At 41.3% G+C, this 23361-nt stretch overlaps 2 protein-coding genes across 3 annotated transcripts in view; one reads left to right on the forward strand and one right to left on the reverse strand.

Annotated features, from left to right (window-relative positions):
- MAPK13 (mitogen-activated protein kinase 13) overlaps window positions 1–8958 on the forward strand; it is a 29595-nt gene extending 20637 nt beyond the window's left edge. Inside the window, exons 12-13 of one of the 2 annotated variants that reach the window (XR_004671957.3) lie at window positions 4671–4744; window positions 7780–8958. The gene's annotated coding sequence lies outside the window, so the exon portion shown is untranslated. Of the gene's footprint in view, window positions 1–4670; window positions 5749–7779 lie in introns of those variants that run through there. The other variant, XM_034961953.3, reaches the window with a different exon arrangement.
- The window catches only part of LOC134730495 (basic proline-rich protein-like), an 82384-nt gene that overhangs the window by 30186 nt on the left and 28837 nt on the right, over window positions 1–23361 (reverse strand). The window lies entirely within an intron of this gene.

Consider the following 23361-nt stretch of genomic DNA (forward strand, 5'->3'; position numbering starts at 1 on the left):
GGAATGGTTTTGGGTGAAACTGTTCCACTTCAGATCATCAGGCATTAGATTCTCATAAGGAACGTGCAACCTGGATCCCTTGCATGTGCAGTTCACAATAGGGTTCGTGCTCCTATGAGAATCTTGTGCCGCCACTGATCTGGCAGGAGGCAGAGCTCAGGCTGTAATACTCACCTGCGGCTCACCTCCAGCTATGCAGCTCGTTCCTAACTAACAGGCCACAGACAGGTATCGGCCCCCTGCCTGGGGGTTGGGGAACCCTGTGTTAGGGAATTGGTGGAGGCCTCTATATCTAGTTTGCAGAATGGGTGGAACTCCTCCATTCCTGCCCTACTGTGGTCCCTCTAAACAATTTTACTGATGAAGACACTTAGGCCCAGAGTAGGGCCAGGGCTCAGGTCTCCAATTTACCACGGCACCATTCTTCCTGCTGCCAGTGTGGCACGGGCACTATGGAGATGAATTTGTGTTTTTTGCTCCCTGTGTTACTGCCCCTGAGCCCCCGGCCACCATAGGCACAAAGGTAGCCACACCTTGGGACAAGTTTGTGTTAACTAACTGGCCAAGAGAAGGAGCTGCCACAATACATTCCTCTCTGTGTTCCCAAAGGTCTCACTATTGAGAATATTTGGCCAGGACCCTGGGATGGGACAAGGTGGGGGATGAGAGAGGGAAGTGTGGTTGGGAAGCACTGTGGCTTAGATAGATAGGAGGTTTCTCCTGACCAGAAGGAGTTTGAAGCCCGTGAGTCCCCATATTCATTTGGGACGGTGCCAGCTCCCCACAACACCCTGGCAAAGCCCAGGAAGGAGCTGCTGGGTGTGCCCGGGAAGGCTGGACCCTAAGCCCAGGGCTCGGGGTTTTGGCTGAAATTTCTGTGTCCGGAGTGTGGCCTGGGGCAGCAGACCATGGACCCCAAAGAGCCCTGTGGACTGGGTCAGTGGTCTTCTGAGACAGACGTGTTGGTTACCCACCCAACAGCCATTCTCCCATCTTCCTTAAAGAACTCACATTTTATTCTAGATGCAGCTTGCTCGGGAAGGTGGCCTTTCCCCCAGCTCCAGAAGGTGACCCATGAAAGCCCTAAACCAAATGTGCTGATTTTCCCTTTGCTAGGGATCGATTTAGGACTCAGTCCTGCCCAAGAGAACTTGGGAGAAGTCTGGGAAGAAGATACAGGTGGTCTGCACCTGCTACCTGCCCTGAAGATGGTTTTGTGAGCTCTGCAGCTCTGGCAGCCATGGTGTGACTATGAGGTAGCAAGCCTAGGGTAAAAGGCCCATACACTGAGGACGATGGAATGGAAGGATGGAAAGTTCCTAAATGCTTGGATACATCAGGGAACTATGAAACCACTCTGAGGACTGCCTGCCTCTAGACCTCTTGCTGTGTGAAATAACTAAATCACTTTTTAGCTTAAGCCGCTATCAGGCAGGTTTCTTGTATGTATGGCCCATACATTCTTAACTGGCACAGCATCTCAGTGGTTTCAATACAGACTCATATGCACGGGGGCTTTCTCCAGATTGTGGGGTCCGTAAGATGGCAGAAGTTTTGTAAAGTTCCCAGGAAGAACCACAGTAAAGGCTGCAGTTGGATTTCCTCCAGCCCGGCAGGATAGGGCATTGCCTTTAGAAATCTGAGTTTAGTTCAGCCTTTCCTTTTATCTTATTTGTTTCTTTTTTAGACACAGGGTCTCGCTCTGTTGCCCAGGCTGGAGTGCAGTGGCACAATCATAGCCCACTGCAACCTCAAACTCTTGGGCTCAAGCAATCCTCCCACCTCAGCCTCCCAAGTAGCTAGGACTACAGGCACATGCCACCACACCTAGCTAATTTTTTTATTTTTATTTTTTGTAGAGACAGGGTCTCACTATGTTGCCCAGGCTGGCAATCTTTCTTTTTTATCCTCCATCAGAGGAAGTGGCACCCCTCTCTAATGCTGCTCTCTCCTTGTGTGGTACACTATAGTAGTTAAGTGTTAGCTCTGGAGATATCACGTTCTTCTCACCAGCCCTGTGATCTGGGGCCTCAGTTTCTTCATCTGTAAAATGAGGACAGTAACACTAAAGAAATAAAGATAAGGAATGTACTCAGAACAGTACCTGGCACAAAGGAAGTGCTTGCCAAGCATTAACTGTTATTTTTATTATTTTCTCTACCACATCCTCTTCCCTCCTCGATTACCCCATCTTCCTGACATCTCCACTTCCTCCTTCTCAGTAGCAGTTTTTCCCACTCACCTTGTGTCCATGTTAAATCCCTCCTCAGTGGGTCTACTACCTTATTCCCACCTGGGTTCTTTACCTTCTTGACAAACTGTCTTCAAAGAGGAGTCTGTGTGTGTCACCTCTGTTTTCTCACCACGACTCCCTAGCAAACACCCTGACACCTGCCTTCACCATCTACCCTTCTTCCACAAGGACTCTGTCATGTTCTACAGCAGTCTCTGATCAACAAATCTTGCTGTCCTGGGTCCCATGCCTCTCCACCATGCCTGCCACCCCCTTCTACAGGGAGCCCCTCTTCCTCAGTGGTGTGACTGTCTCCCACCCCCCCAGTGCCTTCCAGCTCTATCTCCCCAGTCTGGTCACTGGGCCAGCTTCCTCCTGCCTTTGACTTAGCTCACAGAGCAAAGTCCTTAGCCTGTGGCTTCCCTTTCTTCCCAGCCGTACTGGCCCTCCAGCCTGGTCCTCTCTCTAGAGCCTGGATCTGACTCCGGAGGCTTTCTGTGGAATCCTCCCACTGGGCCACCACATCTCTTCCCACTTAACCTTCCTAAACTAACCTCCCTAGACCAGCTCTCCCATCAGACTCCCCCACTCTGGCCCACGATGCCCTCTATCTCTTGGCCATTTAGCAGGGCCACCTTGCTGGCCCCTCCCTGCCTCTGCCTTGTTTCCCTGTTCATCCCACATCTCGGGGCCCCTCTGTGATAATGCTCCTCCCAGCTATTCTGTGTTGGCCACTCTAGGCCCCTTTGCACCTGTTCTATTATAAGATTAATAATACACAATGATTTCCTCCCTCTAGGCTCTTCCTTTTCTTATCTTTTCTGCTGCCAGATCCTTCTTCCTTAATGCTGCTGAGACATTTCATCCCCTTGCTCAAAAGCCAAAAATAGACCCCTCTTGCTTACAGCACCAGGTACCATACCCCGCCTGGCTGTGTTAGTTCCCACAGTAGGAACACAGCTGTGTTACAGCAGCTCTTGCTTGTATTACAACCCTAGTAGCCTTTCGGGCAAGGTCTGCAGAGTGTGGAGTTAAGAGCCTCAGTTTTGCATTCAAAAACACCCGGGGTTGCATCCTGGCTTTGCCACTTATTAGCCATGCGTATTAGTCAGGGTTCTCCAGAGAAACAGAACCAACAGGATATATGCAGAACTTGCAAAAATCTCTATCATCTATCTATATCCACCTATATCTATATCATCTATATATATCATCTATCTATATCTGTATCTATCATTTTTGGGGGACCTGCCCCGAAAATCACATAGGTTCTTTTCTATTTTCCTAAGCATCGGCTGGCTGGAGAAATAAAGGGACAGAGTACAAAAGAGAGAAACTTTAAAGCTGGGCATCCGGTGGAGACAGCACATGTTGGTAGGATCCGTGATGCCCCACAAGCCACAAAAACCAGCAAGTTTTTATTAGGGACTTTCAAAAGGGGAGGGAGTGTGTGAATAGGTGTGGGTGACAGACATCAGGTACTTAACAGGGTAATAGAATATCACAAGGCAAGTGGAGGCAGGGCGAGATCACAGGACCACAGGATGTAGGCGAAATTAAAATTGCTAATAAAGTTTCGGGCACCATTGTCATTGATAACATCTTATCAGGAGACAGGGTTTTGAGATCAACCGGTCTGACCAAAATTTATTAGGCGGGAATTTCCTCTTCCTAATAAGCCTGGGAGCGCTATGGGAGACTGGAGTTTATTTCACCTCTACAATCTCGACCATAAGAGACAGGTATGCCCCGGGGGGGCCAGTTCAGAGACCTACCCCTAGGTGCGCATTCTCTTTCTCAGGGATATTCCATGCTGAGAAAAAGAATTCAGCAATATTTCTCCCATTTGCTTTTGAAAGAAGAGAAATATGGCTCTGTTCTGCGCGGCTCACCGGCGGTCAGAGTTTAAGGTTATCTCTCTTATTCCCTGAACAATTGCTGTTATCCTGTTCTTTTTTCAGGGTGCCCACATTTCATATTGCTCAAACACACATGCTGTACAATTTGTGCAGTTAATGCAATTATCACATAGTCCTGAGGCAACATACATCCTCCTCGGCTGACAGGATTAAGAGATTAAAGTAAAGACAGGCATAGGAAATCACAAGGGTATTGACTGGGGAAGTGATAAGTGTCCATGAAATCTTTACAATTTATGTTTAGAGATTGCAGTAAAGACAGGCATAAGAAATTACAAAAGTATTAATTTGGGGAACTAATAAATGTCCATAAAATCTTCACAATCCACGTTCTTCTGCCATGGTTTCAGCCGGTCCCTGTTTGGGGTCCCTGACTTCCCGCAACATATCATGTATATCTATAATCTATATCTATCATCTATCTATATCTGTATCTATCATCTGTCATCTATATCTGTATCTATCATCTATCTATTATCTATCTATCTATTTATCTATCTATCCTTATTTATTTTTAGGAATTGGCTGACAAGATTGCTGGGGATTAGCAAGTCTGAAGTTTGTAGGACAGACCAGCTGGCTAGCAATTCAGGTAAGAGTTGATGTTGCAATCTTGAATCTGAAATTCATAGAGCAGGCCAGGCAGGCTGGAAACTCAGGCAAGATCTCTATGTTGTAGTCTTGAGTCAGAATTCCTTCTAGAAACCTCAGCTTTGCTCTTAAGGCCTTTTCCTGATTGGTTGAGGTCCACCCTCAGTAGGGAGGGTAATCTGCTACAACCAACTGATTGTAAATGCTAATTCCATCTACAAAATTTCTTTGCAGCAACATCTAGACTGTTTAACCAAATAACTGGGCATGTAAGCCTGCTTGTCACACCATGCATTTTGGAGCAGGGTATTTTCCTCCTCTGAGCCTTATTTTTCTTCTCCAAGATGGAATCTTGGAAGAGCTCAGCTCATAGAACTAGTGAGGGTAAAGTGCATACAGAGTGCACAGTAAATATTAGCTATTTTTACTATTGTTGTGGTTGTATCAGTGGGTACTCAAAAACACTTGTGGATGATGTTAATACTCTTGGGAATATGGGACCTACAAAACACGGCTGCTGCCCTCCAGTTTTTGGTTGGGCTGTGTAGGTATAACACGCAAGTATGGAGGTGAACTGTGCTTATTCCCATCTGACTCTGGGGCCCAACAGACTGGTTCAGAGCCTTTAGTTCATGTACAAACTCCCAAAGGAACAAAATCTTCCACAATTCTTCACATTCATTTTTGGGAAGGAAGGAATAAAGTTTCTCCACTGGTTTCTTCATTTTTGAGGGGATTTGGAACAATATATCAAAAAGAATTAAATTTCACTTCTTCAGCAGCCATTTCACATTTTGTAAGAACTGCATATTTATGCCAGTAAACAACGAAGCAGGAACAAGATGATAGCTCCGTTTTCCTGGAAATCAGGAAATCAATCAAGCTGTCTCAAACTGAGATGTCTGCATTGTGAAATCTTGCTAACATTCCAAAAAGCTGTTTTAAATAAGAGTAATTTTTATAAGTGGAAATTCTCTCCCTCTCTCTTTCTCCCCCCTCACCCCTCTCCCTTCCTTCCCTCCTTTCTTTTTTTAAACCAGTGTTGTCCACTGATTACTTCTGATGTGTTCGGCCTAGGCATCAATTTTTAAAAATACGTGGGATGGGATATGGGTTTCTCTGCTTCTCTCTGAGACCTTTTCATTGTTTCTGCCCAATTAATTGGCACCCATCTCTGCCTGCCTAGGAGTCTGCTTGCCTTTGTCCACACCAGCCCTGCCTGTTCCTATCCTTTTTTTTTACAGTAAAGCCATTACTTCAGCTGCCTCTTTCAGAACCAGGAATAAAATGATCTCAAAAGAACTTCTCTGTGTACAGTATTAAGATTTTATACACACACACACACACACACACACACACTTTTTATTTTAAGGGTACAGTGGGGCATGCCTGTATTCCCAACTACTTGGGAAGCTGAAGCAGAAGGATCACTTGAGCTCAAGAGTTCAAAACCAGCCTGGGCAACACAGCAAGACCTCATCCTTTAAAAAACAAACAAAACTTATACAATGAACAACTTCTTTATTTTAGATTTATAAAATAGATGCAAGAAGAGCACAGAGAATTTCCATATATGCTGCACCCAGCTTCCTTCTTATTAATATCTTAGTACAGCACTTTTTTCACAACTAATGAACCAATATTGATATATTATTATTTATTTATTTTTCTTGAGACAGAGTCTCACTCTGTCACCCAGGCTGGGGTGCAGTGGCGTGATCTCAGCTCATTGCAACCTCTGCCTCCCGGGTTCCAGTGATTCTCCTGCCTCAGCCTCCCGAGTAGCTGGGATTACAGGCCCACACCAACACACCTGGCTAATTTTTGTATTTTTAGCAGAGACGGGGTTTCAGCGTATTGGTCAGGCTGGTCTCGAACTCCTGACCTCAGGTGATCCACCCACTTTGGCCTCCCAGAGTGCTGGGATTAAGGCGTGAGCCACTGCGCCTGGCCTGATACATTATTATTAAGTAAAGTTCATACTTTATTCAGTTTCCTTTGTTTTTACCAAAGTTCTACGGTAAAACTTATTTCCTAAAGTTTTACCTAATGTTCTTTTTCTGTTCCAGGATCCCATCTAGGATGCCATATTCATTTAGTCATGATGTGTCCTTAAACTCCTCTTGGCCACGTCAGTTTCTCAAATTTTTCTTGTTTCCGATGACCTTGGTGGTTTTGAGGAGTACTGGTCAGGGATTTTGTAAAATGTCCTTCAGCTGGGACTCGTTTAATGTTTTTCTCATGATTGGACTCAGGTAATGTGTTTTTGGAAGGAAGACTACAGTAGTAAAGTAACCTTCTCATCACATCATATCAAGGCTATATCCTATCAATATGACTTAGCACTGCTGATGTTAACTTTGATCACCTGGCTAAGGTGGTGTTTGCCGGACTTCTCCACTGTGAAGTGATTTTCTCCCCCTTCTTCCCACACTATAATATTTGGAAATAAGTCACTAAGCACAGCCCATACTTAAAGAGGGGAAGTGTACTCCACTTCTTTGAGAAGGGAATATCTAGATAAATTATTTGGAATATTTCTGTATGGGCTATTTTTCTCAATAATTTAGGTCTATGGACCAACAGGTGTTTATTTTATACCTTGGTTATAATCCAATAAATAACATAATAAAAATAAGTAATAATAGTGATATGGGTTGGCTGTGTCCCCACCCAAATCTCATCTTGAATTGTAGCTCCCATAATTCCCATGTGTTGTGGGAGGGTCCCGGTGGGAGAGAACTGAATCACGGGGGAGGTTCCCCCATGATTCTGGAGGTAGTGAATAAGTCTCACGGGATTTCATGGTTTGATAAGAGGTTTCCCCTTTTGCTTGGCTCTCACTCTCTCTTGCCTGCCACCATGTAAGGAGTACCTTTTGCCTTCTTCCATGATTGTGAGGCCTCCTCAGCCACATGGAATTGTGAGTCCATTAAACCTCTTTCTCTTTATAAATTACCCAGTCTCGGGTATGTCTTCATCAGCAGTGTGAAAATGGACTAATACAAATAGTAAATAAATTTTTTTTTTTTTCAGATGGAGTCTTGAATTGCTTGAACCCCAGGCTGGAGTACAGTGGCACAATCTCAGCTCACTGCAACCTCTGCCTTTGGGGAAGTAGGAATGTTCTAGGAAAAGATACTGACAGATACCTCTGGGTCTGGGCTTTTCTTTTGGGGAAGTTTATAAATGACTATATCATACTCCTTGTTATAGGCCTGTTTAGACATTCTGTATCTTCTTGAGACAGTTTTGCTTTTTATCTTTTTTGTTGTTGTTAATTCCAAAGACTTAAAACTATGGTTTCTATCTGTCTATGAATTTAGTCATTTCAACCAACTTACTGTGGTGTGGGTTCTGCCTCTGTGGTTCAAGTGATTCTCCTGCCTCAGCTTCCCAAGTAGCTGGGATTATAGGCGCCCACCACCATGCCCAGCTAATTTTGTATTTTTAGTGCAGATGGGGGTTTCACCATGTTGGCCAGGCTGGTCTTGAACTCCTGATTTCAAGTGATCCACCTGCCTTGGCCTCTCAAAGTGCTGGCATTACAGGCATGAGCCACTGTGCCTGGCTAGTAAATAATTTTTTTTTTTTTTTTTAGACAGGGTCTCACTATGTTGCCTAGGCTGGAGTATAGTGATACGATCTCAGCTTACCACAACCTCCACCTCCCAGGTTCAAGTGATTCTCCTGCCTAAGCCCCCCGAGTAGCTGGGATTACAGATGCCTGCCACCATGCCCAGCTAATTTTTGTATTTTAGTAGAGACAGGGTTTCACCACATTGGCCAGGCTGGTCTCGAACTCCTGACCTCAAGTGATCTGCCCACCTTGGCCTCCCAAAGTGCTGGGATTACAGGCGTGAGCCACCGTGCCTGGCCAGTAAATAAATTTTTAAAGAGCTCTACCTTTTGACTTGATTTATAGGCTTTACTTTCTTTTGTGTGAATTGAGCCCATTTCCCTGAAAGGATCTGGAGGTACTGCTCACAGCCAGAGGGAGTCAACTCATCAGTCATGCAAACACACGGAGTCCTGCGGGTGGTGGAAAGATGCTTCACTTCTCCCATTTTGATGCTGACCAATCCAGAGTTCACTTTGGATGAGCACCCTGGAGGCCCTTCCCGCTCTCATCTGGCTTCTTCCTTGTTGATCCTCTCTCCCTTTTCCATCCTAACACCCACCTATCCCCTGGTAAGACATGTAGGGGATCTTCATTCTATTTGCATGAAATAAGGAAATAAAATATAACAGATATAAATCATGGGTAGTGTAGCTATCCTTTTGTTTCATGTTTTCTAGGTGCACTCTTCTGGGTACTTTAAATATATCACATCTAATCTTTGCACTAATTACACAGCAATTATTATTCCAATTTAACAAACATAGAAACTGAATCTCTAAGAGTTTTTTTTCTTAATTCCCCCAAAGTTTTCCTCTTACTGCAGTTTTTTCTTTTCAGTCTCTTCCACCAGCAACTCCTCTCATGCATCTCCTAATGGTGGAGTGCCCATGGCTCTCTCCTTGGTTGCCCTTTTCTGTTCATGCTCCCCTCTAAATGGTCTCTTCTACTCTCCTGGCTTTCCATACCATCCATATGCTGATGACTAGCAAATGCACATCTCTACCTTGGATGTTTGTATTTGATTTCAGACAAGTCAACATCTTCCCTTGAGTGTTTTAAATCAAAAGTCAGAGGTTCTGCTTCTAGTAGTGGTGGAGTCGCTTGTATTGTATTATGATCATTATAGAAATAATAAAAAACCCAACTATTGGAAGGCACTGGAGAGACCAAAAGCAGGCAGAAACCAGAGGGGAGTAAACCACCAGAAGAAGGAAGTGCAGCGGGGAAGATTTGTGATCACAAGGCTTTTGCCTGAGGGTACTCTTCAGAACAGGTAGCACAGGATGGCCAGAAAGTGGCTAGTCTTACTGGTTTGACAAGTCAGAGAATGGGATTTAGAAAGAAAATCTAAGAAATGAAGAAACCACAGAGGCTTCTTAAAAGTGCATATAAAATCTGATCAAATCCTTGGCTGACTCCTGATGTGCATGGATAGGGGATACTTTAAGGAGCCCAGCAAGAAACAAGCAGAAGGTAAAAGACAGGAAGTTGAAAGAACTGAGCAGAAAGTTTAGCTGCCACTCATCTCAGGGGACACAGAATTTGGAAACTTATGCCTGCCAAGTTAGCTGCCTGAAAATAAATGCTCTTCAGAGGAAGGTAACATAATCCAGATTCTCTATATTGTATTATCTATAATGTCTAGAATAATACAATTTTTTTAAAACTCGAAACTTGAAAACAAGCAGGGAAATGTGATCTATAGTCAATGAAAAGCAGTTGGCCAGGTGCAGTGGATCACGCCTGTAATCCCAGCATTTGGCAGGCTAAGTCGGGCAGATCACGAGGTCAAGAGATCGAGACCATCCTGGCCAACATGGTGAAACCCCATGTCTACTAAAAATACAAAAATTATCTGGGTGAGGTGGTGCGTGCCTGTAATTCCAGCTACTCAGGAGGCTGAGGCAGGAGAATCACTTGAACCGGGGAGGCAGAGGCTGCAGTGAGCCAAGATGGCGCCACTGCACTCCAGTCTGGGTGACCGAGTGAGACTCTGTCTCAAAAAAAAAAAAGAAAAAAAGAAAAGAAAAGCAGTCAATGAGAACCAATCCTGAAACACTTCATCTATTGGAATTAGTAGTCAAAGATTTCAGAGCAAATATAATATATGTTTTCAAGGACTTTGAAAACACAGTCATAATGAATGAACAGATGGGCAATTTCAACAAAGAACTAGAAACTACAAAAAAGAACCAAATGGCAATTCTAAAATTAAAAAGCATGATATCTGAAGTGAAAATCTCACTAGACAGGCTTAATAAGAAAAGGTGAAGTTGAATAAAAATCAATAAAATTTATAATAATCTGAGGAACAGAGATGAAAATATTTGAAAAGATAATCAAAGCTTCAGTAACTTACAGGACAATATAAAATCATCTAACATACAAAAAATTCATTTCCTAGAAGGAGAAGAAATAAACAATGGGACAGAAAAAATATTTGGAGAAGTAAATTATTTGGAGAAATAATGGCCAAAAATTTCACAAGTTTGATGATAAATATAAGCTTACAGATCCAAGAAGCTCAACACAACTTAATACAAAGAAAACTACTCTTAAACATATCATAATCAACCTACTAAAAAACAGAAAATCTGGAAAATGACCAAGAAAAACAGCATATACTATATACAGGGAACCATGAGTAGAAAAATCAGCTAACTTCTCATCAGAAATAATGAAGGCCAAAAGACAATGGAATGCCATATTTAATGTGCTAAAAGTAAAATCCTGAAACCTGGAACTGTACATATACAATGTATTTCATTATTATCATGTTGCTAATATCCTCACTTACATATTTTAATATATTTATTATGCTTATTCTAAACTGTTGGTTCATCTGTTCTAACGCATCTCTTTCTGATGTTATCCGTCATCTGGCCATGATTTTTTTTATTTTTTTATTTTGAAGTGGTTGTGTTACTCAGATATCTTAGTTTGGTCTGTGAACTCATATCCCCTAGCTCCTCTGTCCAATAAGGAACACTGGGGAAGGACAGAAGTCACAGTATTACAGTAATGAGCTAAAGGGTGTGTGTGTGTGTGTGTGTGTGTGTGTGTGTGTGTGTAAGACAGGACAGAGAGAGAAAGATGTGAAGGGTGTGATGGGGAAGAACAAACACTAAGAGAGCCCTGGTGCATTAGTCCGTTCTTATGCTGCTAATAAAGACATACCTGAGACTGGGTAATTTATAAAGGAGAAAGGCTTAATTGACTCACAGTTCAGCACGGCTGGGGAGGCCTCAGGAAACTGACAATCGTGGTAGAAGGGGAAGCAAACATGTCCTTCTTCACACAGTGGCAGGAAGGAGAAGAATGAGAGCTGAGTGAAGGGGGAAGCTCCTTATAAAACCATAAGATCCCATGAGAACTTACTCACTATCACAAGAACAGCATGGGAGAAACCACTTCCATGATTCAATTACTTCCCACCAGGTCCTTCCCACGACATGTGGGGATTATGATAACTACAATTCAAGATGAGATTTGGGTGGGGACACGGCCAAACCATATAACCTGGGCACCAGAAAACCAGTAACATCAAACCAATCTTCAGGTTAAGTCTTCATCTCAACCAGTCAGGGAGAAGCTATATTGGTAGGAGGGTTGGGAAGGTGACTTGAGGCTCTTCAACATCCACCCATGAAACTCCTCTACAGAGCAGAACTGCACTGTCCTGATTGTATTCCCTGAACATCACTACAAAACAGCCCAGTACAATGTTAAATAGAAGCAGAGGTAATTAGATGAACCCATGGATATAAAGAGTCAAATATATATATACACACATACATATAAACACACACACATATATAAAATATATAATATTAAATATACATATATACAAATAATGCAAAATATATACAAAATATATATAATCTCTTACAAAACTGAAATTTATCAAAATGAATTGACAGATACTATTACTTTGTCTCTTCAACAACCATATTTTTCACACTATTTATTCAGGTAGCAAGAGAAGATCCCTTGTACAATAGTTTTACGAAGATACGTTTGAATCAATTTTGCCTGGCACATGGTATGTTCTTTGACTTGAAAAGAAGAGTCAATCTTCTTTTATTTCAGAAAAGATTTTTAAATTTATATATTGAAATATATCTTGATCTAAATAATAAATATAGTTGGCCCTCCATATCTATGGGTTCCACATCCATGGATTCAACCAACTGGGATCAAAAATATTCCAAACAACAATAAAAACAATAAACAATAAACAACAATAAAACAATAAACAACACAATAAACAAAATAAACAATAAACAAAACAATAAACAACAATAAAAAATAATAGAACAATTAAAAAAATACAAAATTTAAAAATACGGTATAACATCTATTTACATAACATTTATATATTGTATTAGGTATTATAAGTGATCTAGAAATGACTTAAAGTATACAGAAGCCTAGCCTGGGCAACACAGTGAGACTTCCATTTCTACAAAAAATAACATTAGCCAGGTGTAGTGGTGCATGCTTGTGGTCCCAGCTACTCAGGAGGCTGAGCTGGGAGAATTGCTTAAGTCCCAGAGGTTAAGGCTGCAGTGAGCTGTGATCACACCACTGCATTCCAGCCTGGGTGACAAACTGAGAACCTGTCTCAAAAAATAAGTACATACAATAAAAAATAAAGTATACAGGAGGATGTGCATAGATTATATGCAAATCTCACACCATTTTATGTAAGAAACTTGAGCATCCTCAGATTTTGGTATCCATGGAGCTTTCCGGAACCAATCCCCTGTGGATACCGAGGGATCACTGTATACACACACACACAAATACACACATATAAATACACACACACATATACACACACATATATAAATACACACATACACAGAGTGCAATTGCTGGAGTGTCTGGTAAGCCTTTGTTTAATCTTTAAGAAACTGCCAGACTGTCTTCCAAGTGGCTGCATCATTTTGCATTCCCACCAGCAATGAATGAGAGCTCCTGTTGCTCCACAACCTCATCAGCATTTGCTGTTCTTAGTATTTTGGATTTTAGCTCATCTAATAAGTGTATAGTGGTATCTTGTTTTAATTTGCAATTTTCTAGTGACATATTGTGTTGAGAATCTTTTCATATGTTCATTTGCCATCTACATATATTCTTTGGGGAGGTTTCCATTCAGCTCTCTTGCCCATATTTTAATCAGGTTGTTCATTTTCTTATTGCTGAGTTTTAAGAGTTCTTTGTATTTTAGACATACTTCCTTTATCAGATAGGTGTTTTGCACATATTTTCTCATAGTCTGTGGCATGTATTTTCATTCTCTTAACAGTGTCTTTGCAGAGCAGAAGTTTTCCATTTTAATGAAGTCCAACTTATCTATCTTTCTTTTCTTTTATGGATTGTGCTTTGGTGTTGTATCTAAAAACTCACTGCCAAACCAAAGTCACCTAGAGTTTCTCCTATGTGATATGCTTACCTGAATGAAATGTTTGGCTTTTTCATTCTTCTTCACAGTATAACCCTCTTCTAACTTCTCATTCATTCTAGTTTTTCCGTATTTTAGCAGCCACATTACTAAATCACTTATTTCTCAGGTTCCAGTTTTCTTCCCTCTTGGGAAATCATCTCCCTGAGTCAGCAAAGGCCCATTACTTTTTTAGTTTTCCAGTGTCTCTAGTCTTATAGTTGCGTTCTCTGACGTTTGGATAGTCATCACTCTCCTCTTTAATCCTCAAAACATTGCCATGGAGTTCTAAAAGGAAGGAGAGCAAATGATATGGAGGTAGTAGTCGCCAATTTCCTGAACCAACCTCAGGAGATAAATGAGCAAACACTTCCCAAACTTCAATTCCAGCCTGTTTGGCCCAAATTTATATGAAGTGCTCACTTGTCAATTAATAGCTTCTTCACTGATTTTTCTTGCAGCCTTAGTAAGGCAACTTCTTTTTTTTTTTTTCTTTTCTTTTAATGAGACAGGATCTTACTATATTGGCCAGGTTGGGCTGAACTCTTGGCCTCAAGCAATCCTCTCGCCTCTGCCTCCCAAAATGCTAGGATTACAGGTGTGAGCCACCAGGCCCAGCCAGGAAACTTCTACAAGAAAAGGTTTCTGTTACAGAGTTTATTTATTTATTTTTTATTTTTAAGATAGAGTTTTACTCTGTCACCCAGGCTGGAGTGCATGGCACAGTCACGGCTCATTGCAGCCTCAACCTCCCAGGCTCAAGCAACCCTCCTCCCACCTCAGCCTCTTGAGTAGCTGGGACTACAGGTGTGTGCCCCCATGCCTGGCTAATTTTTTTAGTTTCGTAGAAACAGGGTCTTACTATGTTGCGCAGGCTGGTCTTGAACTCCTGGACTTACAAAATCCTCTCACCTTGACCTCCCAAAGTGCTGGGATTACAAGCATGAGCCACTACACTTGGCTCTCTGTTAGATAATTTAAACGGACAACATTTCTTGTATCAAAGAAAATTTAACTAGTTTCTTCCCATTTGCCTTTTCTTTCTGTAATGGAGTTCCAAATGGAATTAGTAATAGGCATAGTAATTTGAGTTCTGAATGGCTTTAACGATCACACTTTTATTTCATTTAAAACAATATTTGTAAGAAACGTACACTGCACTCCAGCCTGGACGACAGAGCGAGACTCTGTCACAAAAAAAAAAAAAAAAAAGAAAGAAAGAAATGTATTTGATAGACTTGTTAGGTAATTGATTTTGTAAATAACTGCAGGTTCTGATTAAGTATGCTTTTTTTTTTTTTGAGACAGGGTCTCTCGCTCTGTCACCCAGGCTGGAGTATAGTGGCTCCATCTCAGCTCACTACAACCTCTGCCTCCCAGGCTCAAGTGATCCTCCCACCCAAGCCTCCTGAGTAGCTGGGACTACAGGTGTGTGCCCCCATGCCCAGCTAATTTTTGTGTTTTTTGTAGAGACAAGAGTTTCGCCATGTTGCCTAGGCTGGTCTTGAACCCCTGAGCTCAAGCGATCTGCCTGCCTTAGCTTCCCAAAGTGCTGGGATTACAGGCATGAGCCACCACACCCGGCCTAAGCATGCTTCTTATAAAGATAACCCACCAAATCATTCATAGTGTTTCTGTCTGACATGTTTAATTTAGATAAGCTGAGGTGAAGAGTGAGTATGAGTGTCCTACGGCTGCTATAACAAATTCCTACAAACTGGATGGCCTGAAACAATAGAAATGCATTCTCTCACAGTTCTGGAGGCCAGAACTCTGAAGTCAAATGTCAGCAGAGTTGTGCTCCTTCTGAAGGCTCTAAGGGAGGAAGAATTCTTCCTTGCCTTTTCCTAGCTTCTGGTGGTTGCTGGAAATTCTTGGCATTTCGTGGTTTACAGCTGCATCACTCCAATCTCTGTCTGTCTGCACATGGCTGTCTTCCCTCTGTGTGTGTGTGTCTTTAAATCTCCTTCTCCTTATAAGAACACCAGTCATTGGATTTAGGGCCCACCCTATTCCAGTGTGACCTCACCTTAACTTGATCATGTCTCCAAGGATCCTATTTCCAAATAAAGTCACAGCCACAGGGTTTAGGATTTCAATTCAACACACAACAGAGCAATGCTATAAGGCCTAGGGCATAAGAATAAAATTCAGAGGAGATATGCTAGAGAGAGAAAAACACAGAATAAAACATGCTTCAGGAAGAACAATTGGAGGTATGCGTGGTGTGCGGTTATTTCTTTGAAGACAGGCTGCTTCAGTCTGAGAAAGTGCCTCTTGTAAATATACATAGAGAAGCGTAGTGTAAATATGCTTGACTTTAGCCTTGAAAAGAATAATTACGAAAATAACAAACCCAAATCATCAATATTAACTAAAGGAAATTGTCAGAGAGAGTAAACATTTAAAGCATAATTGCAGCTGAACACGGTGGGGTGTGAGAGGAGAGGTCTCATAACTGGCCACCAGTCACGCAATAACAGGCAATGCACTGCCCCTACCTTAATTTTTGTTTCATTTTGTTCCTGTTTCTGTTTTGCTTCATTATTGATTGATCAGACATCTGGTAAACATTTATCATCAATATTATTGATTGGCATTTCCCTCCACCATTTGCTCAAGTCTCCAAAGTATTGGCTGTGCTATCACGGCACACAAGTTACCTGGGGAGTGCAGTGGAGAGAAAGACCTTGGGTCTGCAGAAGGATATTGTGCCTTCTAAGTATGACTGAGAAGGTGAAGCTAAAACCTGCTGGTCTTGCAGTGTCTCAACTCTCTCACAGTGTTGGGGATTATAGTGGGTGGCTTTAAATGTCAAAGATTATTAACTAATTATAATAACAATACAATATTTATCATCTTTTGAACTGACAGATTTTTCAAATTCACTTATTAGTTCTGGTAGGGTTTTTTTTTTTTTTGGCCCCCCTATATCCCATTTCCATCTACACCTTACCTATTATTTTATTGTGAAGACTTCCTAAGCTTCCTTATGGAGTAGGAGGTGGGACTTTACTACAGGCCACATTGAAGACTGGCTGAAACAGGGAAGAGGTGAAAGCACCTCTCCAGGCCAGGCACAGTGGCTCACTCTTGTAGTCCCAGCACTTTGGAGGCCAATGTGGGTGGATGGTTTGAGCCAAGGAGTTTGAGATCAGCCTAGACAATGTGGTAAAATCTCGTCTCTACAAAATGTACAAAAAATTAGCCAGGTGTGGTGGCACCCACCTGTAGTCCCAGCTACCGGGAGGCTGAGGTGTGAGGATTGCTTGAGCTTGGGAGGCGGAATTTGCAGCGAGCTGAGATAGCACCATTGCTCTCCAGCCTGGGCAACAGAGCCAGACCCTGTCTCAAAAGAATTTTTTAAAAAAAGCACCTCTTCACAAGACATGCCCACCAATGCCATTGACATGTCAGTTTACCATCGCCATGGTAGCACCCAGAAGTTATCACCCTTTTCCTACAAATTTCTGAACAACTCACCCCTTAATTTGCATGTACTTTAAAGTGGGTATAACTGTGAATGCAGAACTGTCACTGAGCTGCTGCTCTCAGCACACTGCCTGTGGGGTAGCCCTGCTCTGCAGGAGCAGTCATGGAGCTATATCCCTGCCACAGCTTCAATAAAGCTGTCTGCTACCATCGGCTAGCTCTTGAACTTGAATTCCTTCCTGGGCGAAGCCAAGAACCCGCCCTGCATCACTTATGCAAATAAAAACAAACAAACACTATTATATATTCTTATTCCTTCCTTTGTTACACAAAATGTAGCATGTATGTTTTACACACTGACAAATACTGCCAACCTGACCTTAGGGAGGTGTACACCAAATCACATCTTACCGTATTTTGCCAAGTGCCTTTTACTTCAAATCCTCACCAAAATATTTAGTATTATTTTTGAAAAATAAAAATCAAGCCCAGAAGACACAATAGGTACACTTTTCCATTTGTTCAAATCTTCTGTTATGTCACTCAGAAAACTGCACATTTCTTGGGTTAAACTTGTTCCTAGAAATTTATCTTTTTGGTTACTATTGTAAGTAAGACTTTTTCTATTAATCTATTGATTCCTAAATATTAATTTTGTAATCAGTCACCTGACTAAAGTCTCTTATTATTTATAGTATTATTTATAGTAGTTTTCAAATTGGTTCCTTGGGTTTTCCAGTCGAACAACTGTATCATTACATCACTGTATTTCAGTGCTTGTGTTCAAGTCATCCTTATTTTATGTAATACTGGTCCCAAAGAGCAAAAATAGTAATACTGATAATTCAGATATGCCAAAGAGATGCCATAAAGTGATTCCTTTAAGTGAAAAGTTGAAAGTTCTCAACTTAATAAGAAAGAAAAATCGTATGCTGAGGTTGTTAGATCTATGATAAGAACAGATCTATATATTGCCAGGTGCAGTGGTTCACACCTATAATGCCAGCACTTTGGGAGGCCAAGGCAGGAGGACTGCTTGAGCCCAGGAGTTTGAGGCCAGTGACGGCAACATAGTGAGACCTTGTCTCTACAAAAAATAAAAAATAAATAAAATATAGCCAGGGATGGTGGTGCATAACTGTAGTCCCAGCTTCTAGGGAGGCTGAGGCAGAAGAATTGCTTGAGCCTGAGTCCAGGCTGGAATGAACCATGCTTGCACCACTACAGTCCAGCCTGGATGACAGAGTGAGACCCTAAAATTAACCATTTTAATGTGAACAATACAGACCAGGTGCAGTGGCTCACACCTGTGATCCCAGCACGCTGGGAGGTCGAGGTGGGCAGATCACTTGAGGTCAGGAGTTCCAGACCAGCCTGGCCAACATGATGAAACCCTGTCTCTACTAAAAATACAGAAATTAGCTGGGCGTGGCGGCAGGCGCCTGTAGTCCCAGCTACTTGGAAGGCTGAGGCAGGAGAATCGCTTGAACCTGGGAGGTGGAGGTTGCTGGGTGCCAAGATTGTGCCACTGCACTCCAGCCTGGGTGACAGAGCGAGACTCTGTCTCAAAATAAATAAATAAATAATAAATAATGTGAACAATTAAGTGTCATTTAGTACATTCACAATGCTGTGCAGCCACCACCTCTCTCCAGTTCCAAAACACTTCATCATTCCAGAATAAATCCTGCAATCTCTAAGCAGCTACTCCTCATTGCTCCCTACCAATAGCCCCTTGCAAGCCCCAAGCTTTCTACGAATTTATCTATTCTGGATATTTCAAATAAATGGACTAATACAATTTTGTGTCTAGCTTCACTTAGCATTATGCTTTGAAGGTTCATCCACATTGTAGCATGTATCAGTACTTCATTCCTTTTTTTTTTTTTTTCAAGACAGAGTTTTCACTCTGTCATCAGGCTGGAGTACAGTGGCACAATGTCAGCTCACTGCAACCTCTGCCTCCCAGGCTCAAGTGATCCTCCCACCTCAGCCTCCCCAGTAGCAGGGACTATGCGTGTGTGGCACCACACATGGCTAATTTTTGTATTTTTTGTAGAGACAGGTTTTTATCATGTTACCCAGGCTGATCTCGAACTCCTGAGCTCAAGTGATCCACCAGCTTTGGCCTCCCAAAACGCTGGGATTACAGGCATGAGCCACCGTGCCTGACCCCTTCATTCCTTTTTATGGCTGAATAATATTTCACTGCATGCACATACCATAAATTGTTTATCCGTTTATCCATTAGTGGACATTTGGGTTATTTCTACATTTTGGCTATTGTGAATAGTTCCATTACGAACATTTGTTTACAAAGATACGAGCACCTATTTTAAATTGTTTTTGGAATATAGTTAGGAGTAGAATTGCTAGGTCAAATTTTATGCTTAACTTTTTAGGGAAATCACAAACTCTAAGAGTTATTTCACTCAAATTAGGGAAGAGCAAATTCAGGCTGAAGGCACAGGGGTAAATGGATACTTCTTTCAAGGGAGATGTTTCAGTGGGGTTTCCTAGGAATCAATGCAAACATAATCATATTTACCATTTTTATAAATCTTGGAGAAGGGGTACAAAATTAAGTGAGTGTAGCGATATCATAAGATGAAGCACAGGGCAAAAGGAGACAGCCCTTGGGAAGGTGTCATGAAGCTGTATCATTGGTCAGAACATTAGAACAGTACGAACAAATGTTAGAGAAAAGAGCACCACTACAGTGTGAGAATATGAACACTAAGCTGACACTAATGATAGAGAAAACAGCTCTCAGTCATAATTGATTATTCCCATTAGGAATACCTTTAGTGAATTATTGTACATGACCAGGAAGAATACTAGAGAAAAGAAAGGGACAGTTTTAAAGAAAACTTGCAGTTATAACTCAGGCACACAAAAAAGTATAACTTTGTTTGTATTCTTTTAAATGATTCCAGCCTTGCTGAGGAGTAACCATTTTTTTCCTGTGGCAATAAACACAAATTCTTGCCAACTAAATGTTACTGTGTCATTCTGGAGTACAAACTGGTCTCTCCAGGTTCCCCAGACTCTTTCGTGTTTATCCTAGTGTGGCATTTTTTATGGAAATAACCACAGACAACGGATTTGCCTGCTCTATCAGCTAGTTTAGACCAAAATGACTGCAAATGTCTCTAATTCCTCTTTGTTAAAGGATGTATTAGACAAAGGGACTCAAGATTAAAAAAATATGAGACATGAGAGTCTTTCAGCCATTTTAAATATGGACCACTATGAACAGGAAGAGGCTCTTCCATGTTGTCTCTGGCTCTCTAGCCCCTTTTTAAGTGTTGGAAGGCAGAGATCCAAACACAGAGGGTGAAAGCCTTTGAAACACCAGTGTCAGGCTGGGCAAGGTGGCTTGTATCTGTACTCCTAATGTTTGAGGCCAGGAGCTTGAGACCACCCTGGGCAACATAGGGAGATCCCGTCTCTACAAAAAATACAAACGTTAGCTAAGTGTGGTGGCACATGCCTGTAGTCCCCAGCTACTTGAGAGGCTGAGGCTGGAGGATCGCTTGAGCCCAGGAGTTTGAGATTGCAGTGAGCTATAATTGTGCCACCGGACTCCAGCCTGGGTGACAAAGTGAGACCTTGTCTCCACAAAAAAAAAAAAAAGTAAAAGAAAGAAAAGAAACACCAATGCCAAATATTTCTAAAATTCATATGGAACCAAGAAAGAGCCTGCATAGCCAAAGCAAGACTACTAAGCAAAAAGAACAAATCTGGAGGCATCATACCACCTGATTTCAAACTATACTGTAAGGCCATAGTCACCAAAACAGCATGGTACTGGTATTAAAATAGGCATACAGGCCAATGGAACAGAATTGAGAACCTAGAAATAAACCCAAATACTTACAGCCAACTGATCTTTGACAAAACAAACAAAAATGGGGAAAGGACACCCTTTTCAACAAATGGTGCTGGGATAATTGGCTAGCCACATGTAGGAGAATGAAACTGGATCCTCATCTCTCACCTTACACAAAAATCAACTCAAGGTAGATTAAAGACTTAAATCTAAGACCTGAAACTGTAAAAATTCTAGAAGATAATAATGGAAAAACCCCTCTAGACATTGGCTCAGGCAAGGACTGCATGATCAAGAACCCAAAAGCAAATGCAATAAAAACAAATATAAATAGTTGGGACTTAATTAAACTAAAGAGTTTTGCATGGCAAAAGGAACAGTCGGCAGAGTAAAAAGACAACCCACAGAGCGGGAGAAAACCTTCACAATCTATACATCTGACAAAGGACTAATATCCAGAATGTACAACAAACTCAAACAAATTAACAAGAAAAAAACAAACAAGCCCATCAAAAAGTGGGCTAAGGACATGAATAGACAATTCTCAAAAGAAGATATACAAATGGCCAATGAACATCTGAAAAAATGCTCAGCATCCCTAATGATCAGGGAAATGCAAATCAGAACCACAATGTGATACCATCTTACTCCTGCAAGAATGGCCATAATCAAAAAATAAAAAAAAAAAACAGTAGATGTTGGCATGGATGCAGTGATCAGGGAACACTTCTACACTGCTGATGGGAATGTAAACTAGTACAGTCACTATGGAAAACAGTGTGGAGATTCCTTAAATAACTAAAAGTAGAGCTACCATTTAATTGAGCAATCCCACTACTGGGTATCTACCCAGAGGAAAAGAAGTCATTATATGAAAAAGATACTTGCACGCACATGTTTATAGCAGCACAATTCACAATTGCAAAATTGTGGAACCAACCCAAATGCCCATCAATCAATGAGTGGATAAAGAAATTGTGGTATATATATGATGGACTACTACTCAGCCATAAAAAGGAATGAATTAACAGCATTTGCAGTGACCTGGATGAGACTGGAGACTATTATTCTAAGTGAAGTAACTCAGGAATGGAAAATCAAACATTGTATCTTCTTACTGATATGTGGGAGCTAAGCTATGAGGATGCAAAGGTATAAGAATGATACAATGGACTGTGGGGACTTGGGGGGAAGAGCGGGAGGGAGGCAAAGGATAAAAGACTACAAATATGGTGCAGTGTATAGTTCTTGGGTGATGGGTGCACCAAAATCTCACCAATCACCACTAAAGAACTTACTCATGTAATCAAATATCACCTGTACCCCAATAACTTATGGAAAAACTAAAAATTTAAAAAATCCATTCTTTTGGCTTATGCATACATTTTCCTCTATCATCATTGAGAATATATTATCACAATTTCATGTTTTTATTTAATACTTTTTTTTCTGATAAAATGTTGTCATAATTATTTGCTAGATTAGGGCAAAAAATGTTTCTGATATAATTATAGTGGCCATGTAAATGTAATAGGATGATGTTCTCTTCTCAAACCTCCTTAAACCATAACAAATGGGAGAGTCCAGCTATTTTACCTTTCTAATAGTAACTTATACAAAATTCATTATCTTTTGCTCATTTTACAGTGACAGGTCGCTAAATATTGTGCCAGATAAAAAGGATTAAAAAAAAAAAAGATAGGTTTGTGACCTGGAATACTTACAGTCAGGGAGAGGGACTGGACATAGTCAATAAGCACATAATTACAGTTTTATATGTGAAGATATGATAGACACAGCTCTGAAAACATACTTACACAGTGTTATAAAAGCACAGAAGAGGGCATGTAACCCAGAACTGGGTATGGGGTGGGGAAAGAGGACTCAGGTAATGCATCGTAGAGAAAGTGATGTTGGAATTGAGTTTTGAAGAATACATTGTAGGGCACCAAGTGAAGAAATGGTGAAAGACATTTTAGGCATAGGACTGAGTTGAGCAATGGCAGAGAGGCATAATAATAAAGCATGATCGTAGAATTTCAGAACATTCAGCAACATGCAGCACAGAACATGTGTTGGAAGAGGCACAAGAGGAGGATGGAGAAGTCTTTTTCAATATGTAGCTTTAAATCTTTTTTTTTAAATCAGAAAGCTTTTAGTTTTTAGTATTTGTTATATTCTCTGATTTTTTTTAAACCCTGGGACTCTCATTACATATATGTTGGCTCCTCTTTGTTTTGAAGAGGAGCTATCTTCAATATTGGCTATTTTCTCTCAAATCCTTTT

This window comes from Pan paniscus, chromosome 5 (genome assembly GCF_029289425.2).
Source record: "Pan paniscus chromosome 5, NHGRI_mPanPan1-v2.0_pri, whole genome shotgun sequence".
Taxonomy (NCBI): Eukaryota; Metazoa; Chordata; class Mammalia; order Primates; family Hominidae; genus Pan; species Pan paniscus.